We start from the raw sequence: 19,753 nt of genomic DNA on the forward strand, positions 1-19,753 counted from the left end.
TACAGGACAACACTACGAAGGGTTAAACATGTTTTCACTCTGTTTGAAAAAATGGGTGGAGCTAAAACAAACAGGCAGCTCCACTATTTTTCCAAACAGGCTTTCAGACATATGAAAAATTAATTCCGCAGTCAAAAAAACACAAAAGCGCTTTCATTCACAGACAGTCATTCACAAAGTCTTTCGTCATTCAACAAAGCTGATTATGGTTACTCCCCTGTCAGGTAAGTAATCAGAATGTGTGGCCTCAGATCCCCGGGAGCTTGGGTTGATATGGTTGTAACGGGGGGTGCTCCCGGATTCCGGCAACACCCCTAGTCGAGGGGATCTTCTACATCCTCTAACTGTCCTAAAAATAGGCAGGCGTGCGCCACCCGCTGCCCTTGGGCTGGTCCCAATAATGCGTGTAGCGCACCCCTCATCATAGGAGGGCCACTCTTCATCAGGCTGCTCCGCCTTCCTGCCGTAAAGAGCTCGTGATCTGGCCCCCCAGATTGTTGGTGATATATTCCTCCCTGTGTTGCCATGTTGCGCAACTGCATTGCACACTCTGCCATAGTATTCCAAGGTTTTACCTCCCCTTCCCAATCAACGGCAGAGGGATAGTTTTGCTGGATCCCAATAGTAACCATTTCTTGTAACTCATTAGTGGTGAAGTCATGCACCCCTCTCGTGGTTACCGGCTGTTCCCCATCTTACTGTTTCGTCTTATTTGTCATAAGGGGTCTTGCTTCCGTGCTCGCACCGTATGGGGGAGGGTCTTTAGTTTCTCCCGTTCCCCCCTCCTCTCCATTTCTTCCAGCTTGTATACATTCCCCATATGATTTTGCATGCGCTTTTAAACACTCACTGGGATCGGATTGAGCAAGCCCATACCACATGCAGCAGCAAATACAAACGATATATTTCGAATCCAGCTGTAATTTCCGTCGTCTAGCTTTCTTTTTAATTTGTACTCTCACCAGACGGCATATTAAAGATTCTGTTTGTTCATTGACCTTGTCCACCCGCTCTTGTGCAGTGTGGACTGCTTCAGTCAGGGTCGAGTTTTGACTTTCCAAAACCTTAACAGCTGTTTTTAGCGGTAGGTTTTCTGTCTCACTTTCCTTCAGTTGTTTACACATCGCCCTTAAGTCTATCAACAAAATCCATTCCATTTGTGGGAGACTATTTTTCTCCTGTGGGAAGCCCTCTTCGTCTAGGAGAGGCAGTACTGCGTGGGGTACGGCTCTACCTTTGTTCTGTTCCAATAACGGCGTATCCCCATGTTGCCGGGGTCCAAACCGGGCTAGCACCTTGGCAAGAGAGCCAAGACCCTCATCCCTCGTGCCCCAACCTGGTATTCTATACTTCTCTCTCGCAGGAGGAGACTGCTTCTCGTCTTTTCTCTTAAGCATTTTACCAGATCCTGTTTGTGACGCCAAAATGTTTTGGATTGATAATAATAGACTCAGATTCGGGATCTGGATGAATGTTAAATAAGAGACAAGGCAAATGAAGTAAAGAATAACATACCGTTTATTGAGAGAAAAGAAACATTAAAAATACAGTTTACGAACAAAAGAGAAGTATGATACAAATAACAAAGCTCACGGCCTTCTGCTCGTCCAGAACTCCTCAAGGGACGGCTGGTCTGGAGCATTGGGGGTCCCGGCACTGCTCGCGAATTGCGGTCCAAGGTGAAGTTCGAAGAGCTACGGGACAGTGCTGTACCTTTATATTATCAAATAACATACTATTGAGCAAAACATGTGCATGTGGCATATGGCGAACTCCTAATCTATAAGGCCGCAGGTGCTCGTCCACAAAGCATGAGACCTCAAGCTCTCTCTCTCTGTTTCTCTGCTTATCATTCCATGAGGCCTGGGACAGAAACACACTCAAGATGACTAAATATCATCATTAACCCTATATGATTAACCCTATACAATACACCCGCTGAGCCGAGGGACAGGGATTGATCGAGCCTGGAGTAGAATTACTCTTTGGTCACGTCTGTTGCTTCCAGGGTTGGGGGGTACGCTCTGTAGACCGTAGCACCCTGGTTCTGGGCTACGGTGAGGCAAAGAATCATGATGCTTTCGTTTATCCAGCAAGGGGAGTCTCTGACACGGCCGACTAGCTCATTTTTTTATGGCGAAGCTAACACTACGGAGCCGGCATTCTTCTTCTGGTTTATCTTTCCTGAAGAAGCTGTCCCCACCGCCTTGTTTTTTGAGCTGGCTTTCCCCTAGCCGCTATCTCGCTTAATGCGGTGATGTGTCCATTAAAACGTCAGAGTTCCCGGGCAACGACAGTAATGCGACATTTCTGTCTATCACTGTTGAAGTTGTCCATGAGGGTCCTGACGTTCCAGGTCCAGCACTTCCTTTTGAAGGGAGGAAAATGCCTGTATGTGATATATTTTAAACTCGGGTTGCGGTTGCACACCAGCTATCACACGGGCTTGGCAGAGCAAGGTCTTGGCCAAGTGGCAAGGGGATACAAGGTGACTGAAGACCACGCTCTGCTGCAAAGGTATAGTACGTACACTCATGCATACACCAACTGTCTTCGTCTCTCGTTCCAGCAGTTCCTGTCTCCTTGGGATTCATGGGACTCGAAGTTGCTGCTCATGGGTACTGACCTCGCTGTTCCCAACATCTATTCCTCGCCACTTCCCATCTCCAGGCCTCGCTGGTCCCGTCCTCCGCTCCTCGCTAATGTCCACAGCTCGCCGACCTCCTGTCCTCTCCCTAATCGACGACTTGCGAACTTCCTGCTGCTGGCCGACCTCCGAACCTTGCCACTGCTCCCACTGCTCACCGACCTGCGGAGCTTGTGCTGATCGGTGACATCCGGAACTCCCACTGGTTACCGTCCTCCGGACCTCACGCTGCTCGCCAACCTCCGAAATTTTCCATTGTTCGCCAAACTCTTCTGGGCCCCGACCTCGCCGCTTGGCTCGATGTCACTCCAAGTTACGCCAGCAACCAGCTACCTGAGTTGCTGTGAAGTCGGTTTTGTCACCCACTTTGCTTTTGTCTTCCTCTCAGGAAGGCTTACGCTGCTCCCTGCGTTGGGCTAGCTCATCGTATCTCCGCTGTAGTTGCTGGTGTTCCCAACCAGGTCGGCCTCGGTGACTCCACCACTCTTTCAGGCAGTGCATTCCAGATCTCAACCAGTAGCTGTGCGAAAAAGTTTGTTCCTTATATTGCCTTTGGTTCTTTTACCAATCGCCTTAAATCTGTGTTCTCTTGTTCTTTATCCTTCTGCCAATGCATACCGTTTCGTTTGATCTGCTCTGTGCAGAACCTTCATGATTTTGGACACCTCTATCACCTGCCAAACATCTCTGCTCTAAGGAGAACAACCACAGATCCTCTAGTCTGTCCAGGTAACTGAAGTCCCTCATCTGTGGAATCATTCTTGTAAAACTTTTCTGCACCTTCTCGAAACCTTTCGGATCTTTTTAAAATGCAGTGCTCAGAATCGGACACAATACTCCAATTGAGGTGGAACCAGTGTTTTGGGCGGGTTCATAACAATGTCCTTTGTACTCTATACCTGTATTCTTGAAGCCCGGTGTCTCGTGTGACTTGTAACCGCTTTGTCAACCTACCCTGCCCACCTTCAACGATTTGCACACATATACAGCTAGCTCTCTCTGTTCATGCACCCACTTTAGGATTATAACCTTCAGTTAACATTAAAACAGCCCCTGAGCTCAGGACTGGGTCGCTGGTAACACAAACTCGGTTCTAAACACAGGACTCGGCCTCTGTTAACATTAACCCGGCCCCTGGTCGCAGGAGTCAGCCTCTGTTAACATGAACCCGGTCACTGAACTCAGGACTGGGTCTCCGCTAACATGAACGAGGCTCTGAGCACAGAAATCGATCTCTGTTAATATGAAACCGGCCCTCTGAGCACAGAACTCGGTCTCTGTTAACATGACCTCGGCTCCTTTAACACAGGACTCGTCTTTTCATCAGAAATGATAGAATAGTTACAACGCAGAAGGAGGCCATTCTGCCAGATAAGCCGGTACCGGGTCTCTGCCAGATAATAGAAACATAGAAACATAGAAAACAGGTGCAGGATTAGGCCATTCGGTCCTTCGATCCAGCACCGCCATTCAATGAGTTCATGGCTGAACATGCAACTTCAGTACCCCATTGCTGCTTTCTCGCCATAGCCCTTGATCCCCCTAGTAGTAAGGACTACATCTTACTCATTTTTGAATATATTTAGCGAATTGGCCTCAACAACTTTCTGTGGTAAAGAATTCCACAGGTTCACCACTCTCTGGGTGAAGAAGTTTCTCCTCATCTCGGTCCTAAATGGCTTACCCCTTATCCTTAGACTGTGACCCCTGGTTCTGGACTTCCCCAACATTGGGAACATTCTTCCTGCATCTAACCTGTCTAATCCCGTCAGAATTTTAAACGTTTCAATGAGATCCCCTCTCATTCTTCTGAAATCCAGTGAATACAAGCCCAGTTGATTTAATCTTTCTTGATATGTCAGTCCCGACATCCCGGGAATCAGTATGGCGAACCTTCGCTGCACTCCCTCAATAGCAAGAATGCCCTTCCTCAAGTAAGGAGACCGAAACTGTACACAATACTTTGGTGTGGCCTCATCAAGGCCCTGTACAACTGTAGTAACATCTCCCTGCCCTGTACTCAAATCCCCTCGCTATGAAGGCCAACATGCCATTTGCATTCTTAACCGCCTGCTGTACCTGCATGCCAACCTTCAATGACTTATGTACCATGACACCCAGGTCTCGTTGCACCTCCCCTTTTCCTAATCTGTCATCATTCAGATAATAGTCTGTCTCTCTGTTTTTACAACCAAAGTGGATAACCTCACATTATACTTCATCTGCCATGCATTTGCACACTCACCTAACCTATCCAAGTCACTCTGCAGCCTCATAGCATCCTCCTCGCAGCTCACACTGCCACCCAACTTAGTGTCATCAGCAAATTTGGAGATACTACATTTAATCCCCTCGTCTAAATCATTAATGCACAGTGTAAACAGCTGAGGCCCCAGCACAGAACCTTGCAGTACCCCACTAGTCACTGCCTGCCATTCTGAAAAGTCCCCATTTACTCCTACTCTTTGCTTCCTATCTGCCAACCAGTTCTCAATCCAAGTTAGCACACTACACCCAATCCCATGTGCTTTAACTTTGCACGTTAATCTCTTGTGTGGGACTTTGTAAAAAGCCTTCTGAAAGTCCAAATATACCACATCAACTGGTTCTCCCTTGTCCACTCTACTGGAAACATCCTCAAAAAGTAAAAAATATGATGGTTGGGAATTGAACCCACGTCAAATGCTTGGAAAGCAACTATGTTTACCACTACACCTCTATGACACAAAGTACGTCGAAGGTTCCTGGGTGAGGGAATTGAGTTACATGGAGAGACTGGACAAGCTGTTGTTGCTCTCCTCAGAACATGGAAATTGGAAAAGTGACGAGATTGAGGTGTTCAAAATGTAGCTAGCTCCACTACCCCGTCCTTTCCCCGTATCTTTGCAGTTTTTTGTTCCTTCGGGTTCTTATCCAACTCCATTTTGAAGGCAGTGATTGAAACTACCTCCACTCCCTTTCAGGCAGTTCATTCTAGATTCTAATCACTAGCTGGATAAAAAATGTTTATCCTCATGTAGCCTTTGGTTCTTCCGCCAATCACGTTAAATCACCTGTCCTCTGGTTCTCCACCATTCTGCCAATGGGAATAGTTTCTCTCTAACTACTTTGTACAGACCACTCATAATTTTGAAGACCTCAATCCAGTCACTTTTTCAACTTCCATGTTCTTCTGAGGAGAGCAACCACAGTATGTCCAGTCTATCCATGTAACTCAATTCCCTCACCCAGGAACCTTTGATGTACATTGTTTCTGCACCTTCTCTAAGGCGTTAACAGCCTTCGTAAAATAGTTGTCCAGAATTGGAGACAATAATCCAGTCGAGGCCGAACCAGTGTTTCATAAAGGTATGTCAAAGCTTCCATGCTTTTGTACTCTATGCCTCTATTTTGAAGCCCAGTATCTTTTCACGCTTTCTCAACCTGCTCTGCCATCTTCAACGATTTATGCACATATAACCCCTGGTCTCGCTATTCATGCACCTCCTGTAGAATTATAACCCCTTAATCTAACATGAAGCCGGCCCCTGACCAAAGTTTTCGGCCTCTGCTAAAATGAACTCGGCCACTTAACATAGAACTCAGCCTCTGTTAACATGAATCAGCCCGTGAACTGCAGGGTTTGCCACGATTTGCCGAATCATTTAACCTCATTTAAAGGTCTATATCCATTTTGAGCCTCCTTGCATCCTGCCCACAACTTACCTTCCCACGTCACATTGTTTCATCAGAAAACTTGGATATATTTCTGCACGTCTCCTCATTTAGTCATTGATGTAGATTTGAAATTGCTCAAGCCAAAGCATTGGTCTTCTTGGTAACCCACAAGTTGCAACCAGCCATTCAGAAAAACACCTGTTTATTCCTGCTCTCCTTTCCAGCCGTTGCTCGGTAGGCAGCACACTCACCTCTGAATCACAGCTTCTGGCTTCAAGTCCCACACCAAATAGTTCAGCACAAAACTCTAGGCTGAAGCAGTGTTGAATTGTTGGCGTTGCCGTCTTTCAGATGAGACAATAAACTGAGGCCCCTGCTGTGCTCTCAGGTCTATGTAAAAGATCCCACAGCACTGAATAGGGGAATATTCCCCGTTGTTCTTGCCAATATGTATTCCTTAATAAATATCCCTTAAAACAGATTATCTCGACATTGCACATTGATGTTTGCGAGAGATTGCTGTGTGAAATTGGCTGCCGTTTTTCCTACAATATAACAATAACTACACTTCAAAAGTCCTTTATTGACTGTAAAGTCTTTGTGATGTCCGGTGTTCATGAAGCGTGTTCTATAAATGCAAGTCTTTCTTTTTCATTTTTACTGGCCGTGTGCAATCCTCAATCCATGCTACATTTTGCAATTGCATGATCCCTAATCCTGTGTAAAAACCTCTTGTGTGGCAACTTATTGAATGCCTTATGGAAGTGCAAATATACTACATCCACCGGTTCCGCCTTATCTACCCCTTAAAAAACATGAATATATTTGTCAAACACTATTTTCCTTTCATTAAACAATTTTGGCTCTACCTAACTTTTTTGAGTTTTTCCAAGTGCCATGTTGCGATGCCCTTAATATTAGATTCTTGCATGTTCCATATTCCTGATGTCAGGCAAACCAGTTTATGGTTTCCTGTTTTCTCTCTCCCTCCTTTCTTGTATAGCTGGGATATATTTTCCTCCTTCCAATCCACTGGTACCGTTCTAGATTCTGGGGAATCAATGCATCCACTATCTCTGCAGCTACCTCTTTTAGAGTCCTATGAGGTAGGCCGTCAGGTCCAGGGGATTGTCGTCTTTCAGTCCATTAATTTCTCCAATACTTTTACTTTACTGATAATAAATACTTTAAGTTCCTCACTATAAATACACATTTGATTCCCCACAATTTCCGTTATGATCTTTGTGTCTTCTACTGTGAAGACACACAAAAAACATTTGTAGAAACCCTCTGCGATTTTCTTATTACAATTAACATTTCTCATGTCTCGCCTCTCACGGACCCACGTTTAATTTTGCTCATATATTTTTTTCCATACTTGCAAAAGCTTTTATATCTTTTAAAGTTTATTTCTGTTTAACTCTCATAATTTATATTCTCCCTGTTCATCAAGTTATTACTCATCATTGCTGATATTTAAAACCTTTCCAATCTTTATGGTTATTAGTAGTTTTTGAAACACTATAAGCCTCTTCTTTTAACCAAGTACTATCCATAACTTGTTTAGTTCGTCATGGCTGTCGTGATTTTCCAATGGAGTTTCTTCCCGTACGTTATGTATACTCGTTGACAATCATGAATTATTCATTTAAATATTTTCCACTTCATCTTCCGTCATATTTTTTAATCTAATTACTAGAATGTATCTCAGCCAACTCGCCTCTAAATGGCATTGTTTAAATTTAAGACTGATGTTTCGGACTTAACATGGAATACTATCATAATTTGATGACTCTTCTCCAGATGATACTTCACTAGAAGATTACTAATTAACCCTGCCTCGTCACGCAATGCTAGATATAAAATAACCTGTTCCTTTTTGGTTCATCGACACATTGTTCTAGTAAACTCTCTCGAATGCATTCCAATAACTCATCCTTCAAGTACTTTTTGCCAATGTGTTTCTCACAGTCCATATGAAGATTAATAATCATTCACAATTTATATATTGTCCACTACTATTAGTACTCTCAGTGCAGCTATAAAGTACTCCCACCACTGTTTACTGCCCTTTGTTTCATCCGACCTCCACCCATACTGAGCCCACATTCTGATGTTCTGAGCTAAGAGCCTTTCTCCCTACTGCCTTTACCTCTTTCTTTAATATCAGTGCTACCGCAACTCCTTGGACTGATCATCCATGCTGGAGAAATAAAGTCATTTCTGTATACTGAAATGACATGTGCAAACTCGAAGCATGTTGGAAGAATCAGCGATGGAAAGAGTTTGACGAACATTGGTAAGATGTTTGGTGTCAACGTTATGATATATATCTACGACATGACATGAATCTGATAAATCGGTGTATCACTGGTCAGAATCTGTTTTACACGCAGATGGGGATCGACTCCAAACACATCCTGTTCCTGCGGCTGTTTGTATCCCTGGTAAAATAAATGGGAATATTGTCTCTCAGTGACTCACTGTGACTCCCATCGATATCGTTCATCTAGGAAAGCGGTTATCTGGGAGTACCTGACTGAAGTAGAGTTAACATGTCAGAGTCATATTTTATGCTCGTATCCTTCATAAAAGCTTCTCGAAGCAGCAAAGAATGTCATCTTCCAGTCCAGATGGCTTCCGAAGTTGGTCCTTGCAGATGACATGGGGCAACTTCTAACGCAGCAGGTACAGAGGGTACACAACAAAGATATTTAAGGACATTTCAGTCACACAGCGGCGTGCCTGAGTGGTGGTGACAAATGAGGGAAAGACAGCGGATGGGCATGGTAGGTGTTCTAAATTCAGGAACCTTCCTATTATTGGTAATTGAATCCTTCGCAGGACGAACATTTAGTTAACATAGAAACATAGAAACATAGAAAGATAGGTGCAGGAGTAGGCCATTCGGCCCTTATAGCCTGCACCGCCATTCAATGAGTTCATGGCTGAACATGCAACTTCAGTATCCCCTTCCTGCTTTCTCGCCATACCTCTTGATCTCCCTAGTAGTAAGGACCATGACACCCAGGTCTCGTTGCACCTCTCCTTTTCCTAACTTGTCACCATTCAGATAATAGTCTGTCTCTCTGTTTTTACCACCAAAGTGGATAACCTCACATTTATCCACATTATACTTCATCTGCCATGCATTTGCCCACTCACCTAACCTATCCAAGTCACTCTGCAGCCTCATAGTATCCACCTCGCAGCTTACACTGTCACCCAACTTAGTGTCATCAGCAAATTTGGAGATACTACATTTAATCCCCTCGTCTAAATCATTAATGTACAGTATAAACAGCTGAGGCCACAGCACAGAACCTTGTGGTACCCCACTAGTCAATGCCTGCCATTCTGAAAAGTACCCATTTACTCCTACTCTTTGCTTCCTGTCTGACAAACAGTTCTCAATCCAATTCAGCACACTACCTCCAATCCCATGTGCTTTAACTTTGCACATTAATCTCTTGTGTGGGACCTTGTCGAAAGCCTTCTGAAAGTCCAAATATACCACATCAACTGCTTCTCCCTTGTCCACTCTACTGGAAACATCCTCAAAAAATTACAGAAGTTTTGACAAGCATGATTTCCCTTTCACAAATACATGCTGACTTGGACCTATCATGTCACCTCTTTCCAGATGCGCTGCTATGACATCCTTAATAATTGATTACTTCATTTTACCCACTACTGAGGTCATGCTGACCGGTCTATAATTACCTGTTTTCTCTCTCCCTCTTTTTGTAAAAAGTGGGGTTACATTGCCAACCCTCTACTCGATAGGAACTGATCCAGAGACAATGGAATGTTGAAAAATGACTGTCAATGCATCCGCTATTTCCAAGGCCACCTCCTTAGGTACTCTGGGATGCAGTCCATCAGGCCCTGGGGATTTATCGGCCTTCAATCGCATCAATTTCCCCAACACAATTTCCCGACTAATAAGGATTTCCCTCAGTTCCTCCTCCTTACTAGACCCTTGACCCCTTTTATATCCGGAAGGTTGTTTGTGTCCTCCTTAGTGAATACCGAACCAAAGTACTTGTTCAATTGGTCTGCCATTTCTTTCTTCCCCGTTTAAGACTTCCCCTGATTCTGACTGCAGGGGACCTACGTTTTTCTTTACTAACCTTTTTATCTTTACATAACTGTAGAATCTTTTGCAATCCGTCTTAATATTCCCTGCAAGCTTCTTCTCGTACTCCATTTTCCCTGCCCTAATCAAACCTTTGTCCTCCTCTGCTGAGTTCTAAATTTCTCCCAGTCCCCAGATTCGCTGCTATTTCTGGCCAATTTCTATGCCACTTCCGTGGCTTTAATATTATCCCTGATTTCCCTTGATAGCCACGGTTGAACCACCTTCTGTTTTCTATTTTTACGCCAGACAGGAAAGTACAATTGTTGTATCTCATCCATGCGGTCTCTAAATGTCTGCCATTGCCCATCCACAATCAACCCCTGAAGTATCATCCACCAATCTATCCTTGCAAATTCACGCCTCGTACCTTCAAAGTTACCCTTCTTTAAGTTCTGGACCATGGTCTCTGAATTAACTGTTTCATTCTCCATCCTAATGCAGAATTCCACCATATTATGGTCATTCTTCCCCAAGGGGCCTCGAACAATGAGATTGTTAATTAATCCTCTCTCATTACACAACACCCGGTCTAAGATGGCCTCCCCCCTAGTTGGTTCCTCGACATATTAGTCTAGAAAACCATCCCTTATGCACTCCAGGAAATCCTCCTCTACCGTATTGCTTCCAGTTTGGCTATCCCAATCTACGTTCATATTAAAGTCACCCATTATAATTGCTGCAACTTTATTGCATGCACCCCTAATTTCCTGTTTGATGCCCTCCCCAACATCACTACTACTGTTTGCAGGTCTGTACACAACCCCCACTAACGTGTTTTGCCCTTTGCTGTTGTGCAGCTCTCCCCATAAAGATTCCACATCATGAAACTAACATGAAACTAAAAGTCTAACACATCATTTTTGTGTTTACATAGGATATGGTTATACATCACACTACTGGATTAATTCGTTCATATTATTGGTTATTGTCATGTATATTTATTGCTTTATGTGAAGATATTATAGAATAGAGTCATATATCGCTATTTACTTTAAGTAGAGGCATTATTGATAATTGTCATGTATCTGTATTGCCTATGTTTAGACGTATTATAGAATATTGTCATTTATCCTTATTGCTTTAATATGAAGGTATTAAAATTCATCATGCATTCTTTACCTGTAACACAAGTTCGAAAAATGGAAAACAATTAAAAGATTATTTAAAGCTCCTGCATTTATATAGCGCCTTTCATGAACCGCAGATGCACCAAAGCGCTTTACAATCAATAAAGTTCTTCTGAAGTACAATCGCTGTTGTAATGTAGGAAATCAATTCAAAGAGATAATAATACACACCAATTATGCACAATGCATATGAGATCGGTAGTATTTATAAATAATTTGCAAATGATTGGTCATCAGGAGATCACATGCGTGTTGTGTTTGCTTTTTACACTAGCCTCAGAAGAAGCAGATTGAAGATTTTCCAGCAGCTTCAGACAGTGGTATTTTTCTAAAGAATGTTTGTACCATATGTTAGGACTACCTCTCTGCGTAAATGCTATTGATACAGTTGCACTCATTTTGTCCTAAGTTTAACTGTTACTATTTGTTGTGCATGTGTTGATGTCTTATCTCTTCAAACCTTTATTTCATAATATTGATTTTCTCTTTTCTAAGCTGGCAATCGAAATTCCTTCTTCACACTCCCCTCTGATAAAAGCTCACTTCTGCAGCTTTGCATCTCGCTGTTGTCTGTTTTAACCTTAGAATCTTACAGTACTTTCGTTTAATTACACAAAATACCAACTAAGTTATTTTATTTCATAATCTATACGTGCATCTGCTTATATTCAATAATCTGACTATCTCAATTATTAATGTCGAGATTGTCAAGGGTGATTGGCGCTCTAAAATCTGTGCAAAAGTAAGACAGCGCCTGCAGAATGGATAGAATTACATAAAACCTAATCAGAGCCTTTTACATGATTCGATTTGGGAGCAATAGTTAAAATACCCTCAAACATGCCCACGATGTGTGTATGTGGAACAATCTTGGAGCGAGAGGCAATCTGGGAGTTCCGTGTGAAAGCAAAGGTAGTGAGTGCATATGTTTGGTAAAGGTCTGCATCGTGGGATATTGGATAGAATCAATGTTACAATCTATGTAATTATGTAAATCATTTAACAAGTAGATTGAGAGGAAACGTCACCATATTCTTCAACTGTTGTCTGAATTTATTCTGGATAATGGCATAAATACAGATGTTGGTGTAGGAACTCAAAAGCTTCAGCATAGTTACAAATAACCTGAAAATAAACTTTGGCTCATTGAAGTTGAAACCCACGGAATAATTACCTTTTGTAATTTCAACAAATAATACCTTTGCAACATAGCCATCAATAAAAAGTTAAAACTTCATGACATGGCGAAGAGTAAAACGATGGAATTTCTGCGGTTCTCTGTTTCTAGCTCATTCTGAGTATCTTCATTGCCGTGAGCTCGCAGTCTCCTGCGGGCTCTACTGGCCTAGAATGCGTCTAACGGTCAGAGCATTGAGCAGCAAGATCAGAATCAACGGGAGCCACGGGGCTAGAATGCAGCCACTCCAGTTAAACGCTGTCCATAAAGGAGGCGTATAAAAAAGTAACTTAACGTTGCAGTAACACGATATCTTGTTAATTATATACGATGATTTATAGATAAAATCAAAATGGATGTAAAGCACAGCGCACAGACCGTTCAAAAACCACAGCCGCCGTTTTCTCGATGCTGTATTTTGTTTTACGATTTTGCAAGAAATGGCTACAAATTAGAAACATAGAAACATAGAAACATAGAAAATAGGTGCAGGAGCAGGCCATTCAGCCCTTCTAGCCTGCACCGCCATTCAATGAGTTCATGGCTGAACATGAAACTTCAGTACCCCCTTCCTGCTTTCTCGCCATAACCCTTGATCCCCCGAGTAGTAAGGACTTCATCTAACTCCCTTTTGAATATATTTAGTGAATTGGCCTCAACTACTTTCTGTGGTAGAGAATTCCACAGGTTCACCACTCTCTGGGTGAAGAAGTTTCTCCTCATCTCGGTCCTAAATGGCTTACCCCTTATCCTCAGACTGTGACCCCTGGTTCTGGACTTCCCCAACATTGGGAACATTCTTTCTGCATCTAACCTGTCTAAACCCGTCAGAATTTTAAACGTTTCTATGAGGTCCCCTCTCATTCTTCTGAACTCCAGTGAATACAAGCCCAATTGATCCAATCTTTCTTGATAGGTCAGTCCCGCCATCCCGGGAATCAGTCTGGTGAACCTTCGCTGCACTCCCTCAATAGCAAGAATGTCCTTCCTCAAGTTAGGAGACCAAAACTGTACACAATACTCCAGGTGTGGCCTCACCAAGGCCCTGTACAACTGTAGCAACACCTCCCTGCCCCTGTATTCAAATCCCCTCGCTATGAAGGCCAACATGCCATTTGCTTTCTTAACCGCCTGCTGTACCTGCATGCCAACCTTCAATGACTGATGTACCATGACACCCAGGTCTCGTTGCACCTTCCCTTTTCCTAATCTGTCACCATTCAGATAATAGTCTGTCTCTCTGTTTTTACCACCAAAGTGGATAACCTCACATTTATCCACATTATACTTCATCTGCCATGCATTTGCCCACTCACCTAACCTATCCAAGTCACTCTGCAGCCTAATAGCATCCTCCTCGCAGCTCACACTGCCACCCAACTTAGTATCATCCGCAAATTTGGAGATACTGCATTTAATCCCCTCGTCTAAATCATTAATGTACAATGTAAACAGCTGGGGCCCCAGCACAGAACCTTGCGGCACTCCACTAGTCACTGCCTGCCATTCTGAAAAGTACCCGTTTACTCCTACTCTTTGCTTCCTGTCTGACAACCAGTTCTCAATCCACGTCAGCACACTACCCCCAATCCCATGTGCTTTAACTTTGCACATTAATCTCTTGTGTGGGACCTTGTCGAAAGCCTTCTGAAAGTCCAAATATACCACATCAACTGGTTCTCCTTTGTCCACTTTACTGGAAACATCCTCAAAAAATTCCAGAAGATTTGTCAAGCATGATTTCCCTTTCACAAATCCATGCTGACTTGGACCTATCATGTCACCATTTTCCAGATGCACTGCTATGACATCCTTAATAATTGATTCCATCATTTTACCCACTACTGAGGTCAGGCTGACCGGTCTATAATTCCCTGTTTTCTCTCTCCCTCCTTTTTTAAAAAGTGGGGTTACATTGGCTACCCTCCACTCCATAGGAACTGATCCAGAGTCAATGGAATGTTGGAAAATGACTGTCAATGCATCCGCTATTTCCAAGGCCACCTCCTTAAGTACTCTAGGATGCAGGCCATCAGGCCCTGGGGATTTATCTGCCTTCAATCCCATCAATTTCCCCAACACAATTTCCCGACTAATAAAGATTTCCCTCAGTTCCTCTTCCTTACTAGACCCTCTGACCCCTTTTATATCCGGAAGGTTGTTTGTATCCTCCTTAGTGAATACCGAACCAAAGTACTTGTTCAATTGATCCGCCATTTCTTTGTTCCCCGTTATGACTTCCCCTGATATTGACTGCAGGGGACCTACGTTTGTCTTCACCAACCTTTTTCTCTTTACATACCTATAGAAACTTTTGCAATCCGCCTTAATGTTCCCTGCAAGCTTCTTCTCGTACTCCATTTTCCCTGTCCTAATCAAACCCTTTGTCCTCCTCTGCTGAGTTCTAAATTTCTCCCAGTCCGCAGAGACAGATTTTTGAGCGGAAGTGGTTATGGGGAGCGTGCAGGGACGTCCATGATCACATCAGCCATAATCTCATTAATTGGCGTTGCAGGCTCGAGGGGCCAGGTAGCTTAATCCTGCTTCTTTTTCACATATTCTTATGTTTTTATGGAATAATACAGTAACATTTGAAATTACAACTGAAGTTTGTCAAAAGACCTGAGTGAAAGTAAAATAACGTGAAAAATAATGGGTTAAAAGTGAAGGTAGTTTGTTGCAATACATGGAACATTGAAGTTAATTGGAAAATAAGAAACTGTGAAATCATAATAAATTAAAAAGCAACGGTAAATGATGAAAATATAAAAACAGAAAATGAGCTTTCAACGTCAAGGTAAGAATTAATAATTTAATGAATCATCAATTCAAAATCAAGCAAATAATTTCGCCAGGATTTTGTCTTTGTAAGAATGACGAAACTCTCAGCGTTTGCCTTCATTAACTTATGAAACTACCAGCACATTCTAGTGTCCAAAGACGCAGATTTAAATGTCGAAATCTGGAAGTTGCTGCAAGTAATACCCTGCTCCTCCATAGGGTGCACTGATGAAGCTCTCGAAGAAAGAAATCTTAAAATCATCGGAATTAACGTGAACTTCCACTTTTACACTCTAATATCGCATCTAAAAAACTGAAAACGTTATGCCTTGTTGAATGCGGCGAACGGCGGGTTTAAAGGCATAGCAAGTCATAATTACTGTTGAAAACGCTCTCTTGCATTGGATAAATACGTAGTAGACTGTTAGATTTCTGCATTGTGAAAAAAATCCTAGATTGTTAATTAATACAATATATATTTAAAGTTTTTTTATTTATATTTCAGCTTCATTCTTAATGCCATGAGTATGTCCCAATATCATTTGCGCTTGCTATTAAATGAGTAAAAAGTGAATGATAATCCATGCTTTCTACTTCCTGGGTTGCTGTTTAAAGAATTATTCATTGTCACCGTCTTCTTAGCCTGCTTGATGTCATCACTGTCGCTGCACGCCAGTGATCCCCTATAGGTAACACCAGAATGAAATTAATGTTGGGAAAGGTGCAATCCATGCCACAGTGATCGCTAGATGATTGTGGGCAGTATTAATTGAGGGCAGCTAACTGCAAAATCCGTGCCTCTCCTTTATCCTCTCCTTTTTTTCCATCACTTTCTTTTGCTTTGTGTCCATGACTTGGCTTTTGATTAACTATTATAACTTACACTTCCTGGATCAAACTTGGCATGTCTGTGTAAGGATTTCTTTCAGTCTGGTTGGTTAAGGAGATACGCAGTTACTGGTCCTCTACACACACTGATCGGCGCTGTTTTGGATTTCTGCAGACCAAAAGTTCCAGTGCAAAAATCCATATAAAGTCTGTGGGCAAGTGTAAGTACAATGAACGGCTAGCGTTGTTCGTTGAACGCTGTCCACTATTAACCAATCAGATCGAACAATCCGCAGAATCTGAACCAAGAAATGTAGTTAGAATAGTTACTTCAAAACCAATCAGGTAAAGCGAAATAAATTGAAGCAACGAAAGCTAGGATAAAGGGAGAGAGATAAAAGTGAAAGAAATAACAAATATTTATCTTTTACACTTATTGAACATCTCCAACAAAAATTAACAACTGAAGGAACAGGACTCTGCATATGTAAACGTTATGTTACAGTCCCAGAGAGATAGCTTGACAGTCATTAATAATTATCTCGCCGTTAAAAATAATTTACATATCAATTGACTTACCCTAAATGATTCTGCGGTGTAAAGTGTGTATCTATCACATAACTATTCCTACTTCACGCCGTGTTTTTGAAAGCCGAGTCTGTTGGCAAGTACCGGTTAAAGGATACAGGAAGCTCCTGTAGGAGCCAAGCAACTCGGATGGCAACTTTCTGATTTCACCATTTGATTCTGCATGTGTGGACGCCGCAAGTTGATGTCCGATTTACTTTTAATAAGCGTAAGCACTGATAGCCTCGCCTTTAATTGTTTTAGCAAAGTCAGGGCCAAAGCTTTTAAACCTCATTTCAAGGCACTGATCAGAAGTAAGACACAATGTCTCGGAATTTCCTGTAGAAACAACGGCAAGGCTATCAGTGCTGTGTTCCATAAACTGGGCGGGTTCAGATACGAGGCTGCAAATCGGTTGTGAAGGAGAATAATCCTATATCCATTGTGTGCATGAGTGTGTATGAGTGTGTGTAAGAGTGTGAATCGGAAGTTAACTAATTGTTTCAAAAAAATAAAAAACAGAAAGCTGGGATACATTATTGTCTCAAAGGATACAACTTTAAGGGAGGAATTGGTGGTTAAGACAACGAGACAATTATAACTTAACTCCAACAAGTAAGCGATTTGTATCAATAATAAATTAATACAATAACTTACATGGCACTCCGAGAGCTGCAAGAACGATGTAGTAAATGGTATAAATCAGGCTCTTTTGTGGTGCATGCATTTTCTGTGAGCCATTCTCTGTGACACATAAAAAGGTACCTTTGTTTATATCTGGTGTTACTCGTCCGAGAGACGATTTGATCACATCATAAATTTATTTTTGTCAGTTATTTAAACAAACAAATTAACAATGATTTTCACGCATGGGAATTGAATACAGTGAATGGAACAAGCAGATGTGAGTCACTTTTACTCGAATGGGTTGGATGCATTAGACTGGATTCAAATAGAAATTATACAGGCCTAAAGCGATTTTAAGAGATTCTATGAAAAGCTTGTTGTGGAGTTGCCATGGTGAAACAAAAAGCCAAACATGAAAGGAGGTCACAGTAACACTGTTACTGTTCAAACCTATTTGGCAGAGGGAGGGAAACAAGGGTGATGTGTCAGAGAGGAGAAACATGTCAAGAATATAACTGGGAGAGAAGGCACGTTAGAATAAAGAGTAGTCTAGAAAGAGAAGGAATCAGACAGAAGTTGCTGTCAGATTCACAGGATAAACGTGGTGAACGCTGACAGTTTCGCTGCAATTGCAACCGCAAAATCCGAGCCATTACGTCTACTGCATTACCCTTTATTTACTTCCTCAAATAAATTAAGCAGATTGGTTAGACATCATCGGACCTTTTGTATTCCGCAACGATTAATCTTTATGACATCTAGTTTCTAGTTTATAGATGTTTTTCTACTACATCTTTTGGTAAATGTTGAGTAAGTAGCAAGAAAGATAAAAACAGATTGTAAGACCTTTTTCAAGTATGTAAAAAGGAAGAGATTAGCAAAAGTAAGTGTTGGTTCCTTACAGACTGGAACAGGTGAAATAATGAAATGGCATAGACTTTAAACAAATATTTTATTTCTGCCTTCACAGTAATAGACACAAAAACATAAAAAAGCAATGGAAAAACAAGGGAATATTAAGAGTGAGGAACTTAAATTCATTAATATCAGAAGAGAAAAAGTACTTGAGAAACCAAAATGACTAAAGGCCTACAAATCCATTCGACCGGATTGCCTACACCCTAGCGTTCTAAATGGGGTGATTGCAGAGATAGTGGATGCATTGGTTGTCATCTTCCAAACTTTTCTGATAATAGAATGGCCCAGTGGATTGGGAGGTAATAAATATAACGCCACTATTCAAGAAATGGAGCAAAGATTAAAAAGAAAGGGAACTACAGGCCAGGTAGCCTGAACTCAGTCGTCGGGCACATGCTGGAATACATTACTGAGGAAATGATAAAAGAATATCATAACTCAAATAAATGTGTGAAACGTGATTTCCTTGGAGCAGCTGACTCCATCCCTCTGCCCAACTTCTGTCTGAGACTGAAGCAAACCTTGATATCATATTTTGACCCTGAAATGAGCTTCTGACGACGTGGCCACAGCACTTGCCTCAGCGCATCCAGTGCTGTAGCCCTCATCCATGTTTTTGTTACCTCTAGATGTGTCTGTTCCAATGCACTCATAGCTGGCCTCCCACATTCTACCCTACATAAACGATAGGTATCCAAAACTTAGTTGCCCGTTTCCTGCTCACCCATCGTCCCTGGGCTCACTGAGCTACATTGATTTCTGGTTAAGTAATGCCTTAATTTCAAAATTACCATCCTTATTTTGAAATCCCTCCATGGCATTGCCTCTCCAATCTCTCTAATTTCTTCCAGCCTCTAATTCTGCCCTCTTGCGCATCCCTGATTATAATCGCACAACCATTGTTGGCCGTGCCTTCAGTTCCCTGAGCTTCAAGCTCTGGATCTCCCTCCCTAAACCTCTCCGCCTCTCTACCTCCCTTTCCTCCTTCAAGGCGCTCCTTAAAATCTACCTCTTTGACCAAGCTTTTGGTACCTGCGCTAATTTCTCCTAATGCGGCTCGGTGTCAAATATTTCAGTAGCAAAATTCACATTCGGGTTTCTGACAGTTGCCCCTATCAAGAACCAACAAAGATTGGTGGAAAATTAGGTTTAATTTATTAACAAGTTTGATTATTGACATACGCATGCACTGCAGTCAAAGGTTGGCTGCGGGTGTATAGTTTTGACAGCTTTATTAAAACAAGATTAAAACTTGTAACCTCTACAGGGCATCAAATCCTGCA

Source organism: Pristiophorus japonicus, chromosome 23 (genome assembly GCF_044704955.1).
Source record: "Pristiophorus japonicus isolate sPriJap1 chromosome 23, sPriJap1.hap1, whole genome shotgun sequence".
NCBI classification, from domain to species: Eukaryota; Metazoa; Chordata; class Chondrichthyes; family Pristiophoridae; genus Pristiophorus; species Pristiophorus japonicus.